This window comes from Elaeis guineensis, chromosome 3, assembly GCF_000442705.2.
Source record: "Elaeis guineensis isolate ETL-2024a chromosome 3, EG11, whole genome shotgun sequence".
In the NCBI taxonomy this organism is placed as follows: domain Eukaryota; kingdom Viridiplantae; phylum Streptophyta; class Magnoliopsida; order Arecales; family Arecaceae; genus Elaeis; species Elaeis guineensis.
The window spans coordinates 107338646-107346079 of NC_025995.2; the positions used below are offsets into that span (position 1 = coordinate 107338646).

Sequence of the window (7434 nt, forward strand, 5' to 3'; positions counted from 1 at the left end):
TAAATAAATTTTACATTCATAGATACATAGAAACAAATAAAGTACAATTTATAAAAATTGATGATCCAGTTACGATGTTACATGAAGATCTATAGCACTTTTGCTACTTATTACAGTTTTGCAATACCTAAAACAGTTACTGCAGCCAGAGACCATTTGAGTTGCATAATTTTATATTTTGAGAAGCCCCTTCCCATCAAAGTACTTGATCTCATAATGTTTCAGGGTACCAGGATCAACACAGCTAATTACTATTGCAACACCATCAGGGTTCCCCCTTTGCTTGTAAAAAGAGGTAATACCACACACCTTGCAGAAGATGTGCTTTGCTGAGTGCGTGCCAAAGGTGTAGGTGGTCAGGAACTGCTCAGACTCTTCCATGAGCTTGAACTTGTCATTTGGGACAACAAAATGGGTGCTGCCTCTCATTGAACAGTTGGAGCAATTGCAGGTACACCCAACAACACTTGGTGGGGCCTCTGCTTGCCATCTGACTCGCTTGCAGTGGCATCCACCATTATGAATGACAGTTTCCACACTCATCCTGTAAGAATTCAGACATGATGTGAACTATGTCGGTTAGAAGTTTGCTAGCTTGCATATTTTCCAATGAAAACAATGAAACTAGGAGGGCCAATAAATGTTGGAGTTTTTTCCCTCAAAAAAATAAATGTCAGAGACCTCCGCAAAGTTGATATTTATCCCAAGAGGAGACAATATTAACTTTAACACAATTTAGTATACGAAAATAATTTATTAATTCTCAGGAAATATAATATATGATTGAAACAAATATTTGCACAAGGGATGTGCAAAGGCGTGCTATTTTGAACCCCATCACCTACAAAGCAACACATGCAGTGGTCAATGGTAGAGTCATATCAGGTCTATTGTCTTTTAAAGAAGACCGGTCATCATATATGTTATTCTTTGGGCATTTGATCTATAACCGATGCATTATTTTGAGAAATACATTTGTGTACAGGACTACAAGGCTCATATTCTGCCAATTGATCACATGAAATGGAAGTTGCAATCCATCTCCAAAAGAAGTAAACTAAGTGAAATTAATGGACAGTCAGTTGGAGTTAGCAGCGCACAGATTGCACCAGTGACTGTGCTTCCATCTTTTGATGACTCAAAGAGGACCCATGGGCGTCAAGCTTCCTATAGTGAAACTATCAAACATGATTGCCACCCTTAGGGAACAGAACAAAATGGCTATCTGCATACCAAATATCCACATTGGAAGCTACTCTTCAAGGAAACACTAGAACTCAAATCTAAGGAAGAGATATGAGAGTCGAATGACATCAATCAAGCAGTTTAATGATTAAAAAATCAGCACTCATCCTTGGACAGGAGAGGTCAAACAGCATCAGAGGTCCTGAGTCCAGTAGGTTAGGATGGAGACTGACGTATCATCCTACTACCCCAGTCCTAAGAGCCAAAGTTAACATGATAACAGAAACAACGATGATAGAACTCTGAATGCAGGATGTTGGGGGGGAATTTGTCACTTAGGCCGAAGACATGGATTAACAAAAGGGCAGATAATATGATATCCAAGGTCGATGTCACAGCGCCGTCAGGAATGAAAGTATGTGATCCGGAAGGAATAAATTTCTCCTGTACCGTGCAAGAAGCATCTAAAGTCATCCAATATACAACTCAAGACCTCGCAATCCTAGCTTTGACCCCTGACGATCCTTAACTCCCAGAGACCCCCCTAAGCAGAACACTTAGGATCAATCGATCCTAACTTCGGCCTCATCCCGACTTCAGTATTAAACCTGTCCCAGTCTCCATGACAACCGACATCTGACATCTGTCCAGCATTAGCAGACAACCAGACACTTGAATTGGCCGACTTCCAACTTCAGCTACAGACGCACTTCAGCCTTCACCGGTTATATCTTATTGAACGCAGTTGACTCCAACCGTTTCTTCCCTTCGGCACTTGTCTCCATCGGATCATGTCGAAGTCTCAACGAAAGAAGCCGATCCAACCCAATTCGTGCCCTTATTTCAAATTTCAAAGATGCCGGCGATGGTTTTGAAACTGATAAGGTAGGTGTAACCATTCGACCTAAAAAATTTAGATCGAAAATCCTACCACATCGCATCTAAATCAGCCACATAACCTATTTAAAACGGTTTTTCAACTTTCGCCTACAGAAAAGACCTCCAGAGGACTCCCTAAGGTACACGCAAACCGTCTCTTTGCACTCTTTCTTATCTGTTTCTCTGATTTTTGACTTGAGCATCGGAGGATCCTCGTCGAATCCAACTTCGGCCAGAACTTGCTTTGCAGGATTCTCTCCTGGGAGGACATACGCCACCTCTCCACTTTTCCGATCGAGTCCTAGATTTCAACGGCAACAGATTGGCGTTAGAGGAAGGACTTCCTAATTCGATTGTGAGGAGCAACAGATCGAGACCATGGCCCCATGTAAAGCATCTTTCCAAAAATCTACCGTCGCCGCCACCTCCCAACCAACGAAGAATGTAGCCAGCCAGCAAGCTCCGATGCAACCATTGTTGGAGGTCTCTCAGCCATCTCTACAACAAGTAGCAGCGGTCAGCACAGAGCAGTTCAACCTACTGTTTCAGCAAGTTCAGATCTTGACCACCGTCGTCCAAACGATGCAGCAGCTCCATGCTATATCGATGGCGGCGATGCCACCACCAGCCGCAGCACTAGCACCAGCACCAGCAGCACAGCCAACCAACGCTGCATTGGTAGTGGATCCATAGCAGGCAAATCCTATGCAGCAACCGGTACTAGCACCATAAGAGCGACCACCGGTTTTCCCGCAGAGCCTCGCGAGGGAGAGACAGACTCACCACAATCGCCTCCGAAGCCCAAAACGGAGAAGATGGCGGTCTCCAACCCTTGTTCTAAGCAGGATTCAACTCCTAATCGGCGATCCCCCCGCAGTGTTCAAAGAACTGCACCGTCCAATATGTGGATATTGACCACAGACTTCGAAAGATGAATGAGAAGATAGAAGCAATCCACCATCAAGCACCGGCGCGAAATGACAGGTACAACACTAATCTGCCATTCAGTGTCCGGATCATGCAAGAGCAGCTTCCTACCAACTTCAAGATACCGTAGTTGAAGAGCTACCATGGGATTACCGATCCTGTGAATCATCTGAAAAGCTTTAAGTCCCTGATACTCATCCACGGGGCAATTGATACTGCCCTTTGTCGAACCTTCCCATCTACCCTGAAAGGGATAGCTCAACACTGATACACAAGTCTGAAGCCATGGATAATCCATTCCTTCAACCAAATGAGCCGATTGTTCGTGGACCACTTTGTGAGTAGCAGGAGACAGCAGAAGGGATCGGATTTCCTAATGAGCATTAAGTAGAAAGAAGGGGAATCCATCGATCCTATCTTGATCGCTTCAATGCGGCCGTATTAGAAGTTTGTGATTTGGATCAGTTGGTCGCAATGGCCGTCCTGAAGGCGAATTATTGAGAAATGATCTTCGATACTCCCTGGAGAAGATCTAACCCCACGACTTCGCCGATATATTGGTCCGAACGGAGAAATACGCCAGGATGGACGAAGCATTTGAGGGTGAGTCCTCAGCAAACATGGTTGCCGAAGAAAAGTAAGGAAAATTAGAATCCCTGCCAAAGGATCGACAGTGCTCCCACTCTCTGCCTAGACATCGGAGGTCCCGAACTCTCCCATGGAACTCCCGACAAAAGGATAATTTCGGAAGGGAGCGGTGTGTATCTCCGCCTAAGAGATTTATGAACTACACCTCATTGAACGCCATCCGAGCTCAAGTGCTAATGGAGATCAGGGATCGGATCCCAAGGATGGAGAGGTTGCGATCTAATCCAGACCGATGAAACCACAACAAGTACTGTCTGTACCACTATGATCATGACCATGACACTGAAGTCTGCATTCAACTTCGGAATGAGATAGAGAGCTCATTCGGTGTGGACGTCTGGATCGGTTTACCAGACATCGGCAGGAGCAACAAGAAAAATGGCAGAGATCATCTGACCCATCAGAACAACAACAAAAGAAACCCTCTGGAGATCAACCTCCTACGGGAGTAATAAATGTAATAACTAGAGGGCACCGAAGTAGAGCAGAGGAGTCAGTCGAACTTTTCAAGAAGTTGAGGACTGAAGAATCCCTTATTTTTACTGATGAAGATGCCCAAGGGGTTCAATTCCCACATAATGACGTAATAGTTGTAACTTTAAATATTGAAATGATGTACGACGCGTCCTTATTGATAATGAAAGCTTGACAGATATTTTATTTTATAATATTTTCTCTCAAATGGTATACCCCTAGAGCAGTTAGGGCGATTAGATTCCCCTCTGATGGGATTTACTAGAGATGTTGTACCAGTTAAAGAAATCATAACCCTTCCTATTGTGGTCGGACGATCTTCCCAATAATCCAAGATTCAGATGGACTTCCTGGTAGTCCGGACACCTTCGGCCTATAACACCATCCTCAGATGTCCGGGACTCAACGCCCTCCAAGCCATAGTATCCACCTATCATCTGAAAATGAAGTCCAAAAATCTCGTCACATCGCGTCTAAATCAGCCACATAACTTGTCTAAAATGATTTTCCAACTTTTGCCTACAAAAAAGACCTTCAGGAGACCCCTTAAGGTACGCGAAAACCATCTCTCTACACTTCTCACCTATTTTCTTGATTTCTGACCGGAGCGTCGGAGGATCCCCACCAGAACCAACTCCGGCCAGGACTTGTCTTGCAGGATTCTCTTCCGAAAGGACATGCGCCACAGCTCTAGCCTTTCCGATCGAGTCACAGATTTCAACGGCAACACAGGACAAGTTGTTATCCAAGAATCCACAGAGCACTATTCTACACATTGTACTTATTCAAGAATTCAAGGACTTTCATCTTGATATATGATGGTAATGAAACTAACACAGCTGATGCTCCAACCAAAAAAACTAGTTAAGCTGTCCTAAAGTTTCCAACAAATATATCGCTTCACCCTAACAGGGTGGATTTTAAGGATTTTTTGTTGGTTGCGTTAAATGATGCAGAATTCCATTATACAACTCTTAAGAAGCATGGCATCGTCTCAAGAGTGGAATCATACCTTTGTGGACCAAACTCCCTTCTTTTTTTTTTTTTTTTGAGAGAGAGAGAGAGATAGAGAGAGATCAAACTGGAAATTCTGAGAAACCTACCATATTGTTAACATGCAATACTCCAGATGATCCTGTCTCGCATAGGTTTGATTGTTAGAGAGGGACTAGGCATAGGATCAATAATTCCTTAACAAATTAAATGCTTCTACTCATGAAGGCCTACAAACTCATTAAATATCGATGTCTCCAAACCATAAGAGCATGAAAATTATGTCTATAAACTCAGACTTCAAAAGCAGCCAAGAATATGTTTCGATCTTACTTCAGATATGAAACTTTGGCTCCACCGGTTAGAAAGACACCTGCAGAAACCTGGATTTTGAATACTATACATATCTCACAGCTCCCATATAAAAAGACTATGAAATACTTCGACTTTAAACTAGTGGGGAAAGAACGAAAATATGATAAGAAAGGAAGCATATCTCCCAAGAAATATAGGCTGAGAAATAGAGAATAGATCCAAAGAAATTAAGGGAGGATGGCTGGATTCTGAGAGAGAAGTTACCTGAGAAGAGAAGAGTTGCTCACGAACCTTGAAGAGGAGATCGGCTTGATTGGATAAAGCCAACCTCGCTTCATTTTATAGGTTCAGAAGGGAAAGGTTTGACTTCCACACTGACGAAAAGATGAAATTGCCCTCGACAGTTGGTCTCCGTATCTCCGTCACTAGATTTCATCCGTGACTCATGTCTTGTTCATGTTTCCTGTGTAATAAGCTAATAAAATTCTGGCCGATGTCTGATAAATGATGAACTTGATGGTTGCAGAATTAGAATTTGTTGCGGTCAATCGTCTCGTCGTTTGATCATCGGGGAACGTGCATCTGCAAAATAGAAGTCCATCTAGATTGGAGGCGGCTCCGGCAGAAACCCTCCGACGGTCAAATCAGAGAGGTGAATGGGCAACAGTGAAATGAAGACAGAGAGCTCAATCGAGGAAGAGAGGAAGAGAGGAGCGAGCCTGTGGTCTTGAAATCGAGAAGTAGAGAGGTCGATTTTTTGCACTGTTGCCTTCTCCGATTTATATAGTGGAGCACGGTATGGCGCCGTCATTAATGGCGCGGACAAGTGAGGAATTGTCAACTCACTGTAGACTGTCAGAGTCACCGTGAAAGTATCATGTCGCCGTGGGGCTGTCAAATCACTAGGGTTGACAATACCCTCGGCGGGACAATGCCCTTGGGTGGCCGTGCCGCATGCGGCTGTCAGAACTGACAAGCCCTGGCGGCTGTACGGCGATCGGAGGAGTCGACCGACCCAAGGTCGGTGGCCAGCTGAGTGGCGTCGGGCCCCTCCGTTGGTCGGCGAGCCTTACGTGAGTCGGCCATCAGACTTCCAGATTCAGTCGGTCGGGGAAGGTATGCCCGACCGACACATCCTCAGTCGGTTGTGGGCCGTTAATCGGCCGGTCATGGCATCCGTCGGTCGGTCGCTACGGCAGTCGGTCGGTCGGTCGGTCCCTCCGTCCGTCAGTCGGTCGGTCGGTCCCTCCGTCCGTCCGTCGGTCGGTCGGTGGGTATTCTCCAACAGTTGCCCCCCTCCACTCCTGAGTCGGACGGGGAGCTGGCCGATGCTTTCATTGGGGCAGCAACCCTGGGCGAACAGGAGTGGATTCGTGGTATGCCAAATTCCGACCGTACTGCGGGTTGATCCGATGTCAGGCGTCTCATGAATGCCGAGCGATTTGCTGGCGTCAGACGTCTAGTCGGTGTCAGATGTCATGTCGGCGTCAGGCGTCACGTCGGCGTCAGGTGTCACGTCGGCGTCAGGTGTCAGATGTCATGTCTTGTCGTCGTCAGACGTCACGTCGGCGTCGGGAGGTCGGGTGCCGGACGATTCGGTGTCAGACGACCGGATATCCGGCGCCCTCTGGGGAACGCGGACCATCGCGGTGCGCTGTCGGGCGTCCCATCGGGAACCGCGGCCCCGCTTGCCACATGTCGGAGGTGGTTGGGCCGGCCCCTTGCATTTAATGAGGGCGGTGCGGCCGTCCTGGGATGGGCGCGCCGAATCATCAGGCCACCCGGAAGTCGCCACGTGTCGCACATCCGTGGGTCTTCAGTCGGCACGGAGGCATCCCCGCCGTCGGTCGGCCCTATATATATAGGACCATCCGGACCCAAGACCTCACTATCGACGTTTTGCTGCCGAAACTCTGTCCGGGTGATTTTTCAGTCGTCACGGGCAGAGCCTTTCCTCCAGCTTCCAGAAGGGGTTTTTCTTCCGGATCGTGGTCTTTCTTTCCTCCTCTTCTT

General features: G+C 46.5%; 1 non-coding gene across 1 annotated transcript; it reads right to left on the reverse strand.

The window, feature by feature from the left end:
* On the reverse strand, positions 1-5821 carry LOC105041109 (uncharacterized). The gene is made up of 2 exons (XR_012139922.1): positions 5686-5821; positions 1-544 (listed from the first exon to the last, which is right to left on the reverse strand). It is a non-coding gene; the product is annotated as an uncharacterized protein (transcript).
* Between the last annotated feature and the right edge of the window lie 1613 nt (positions 5822-7434).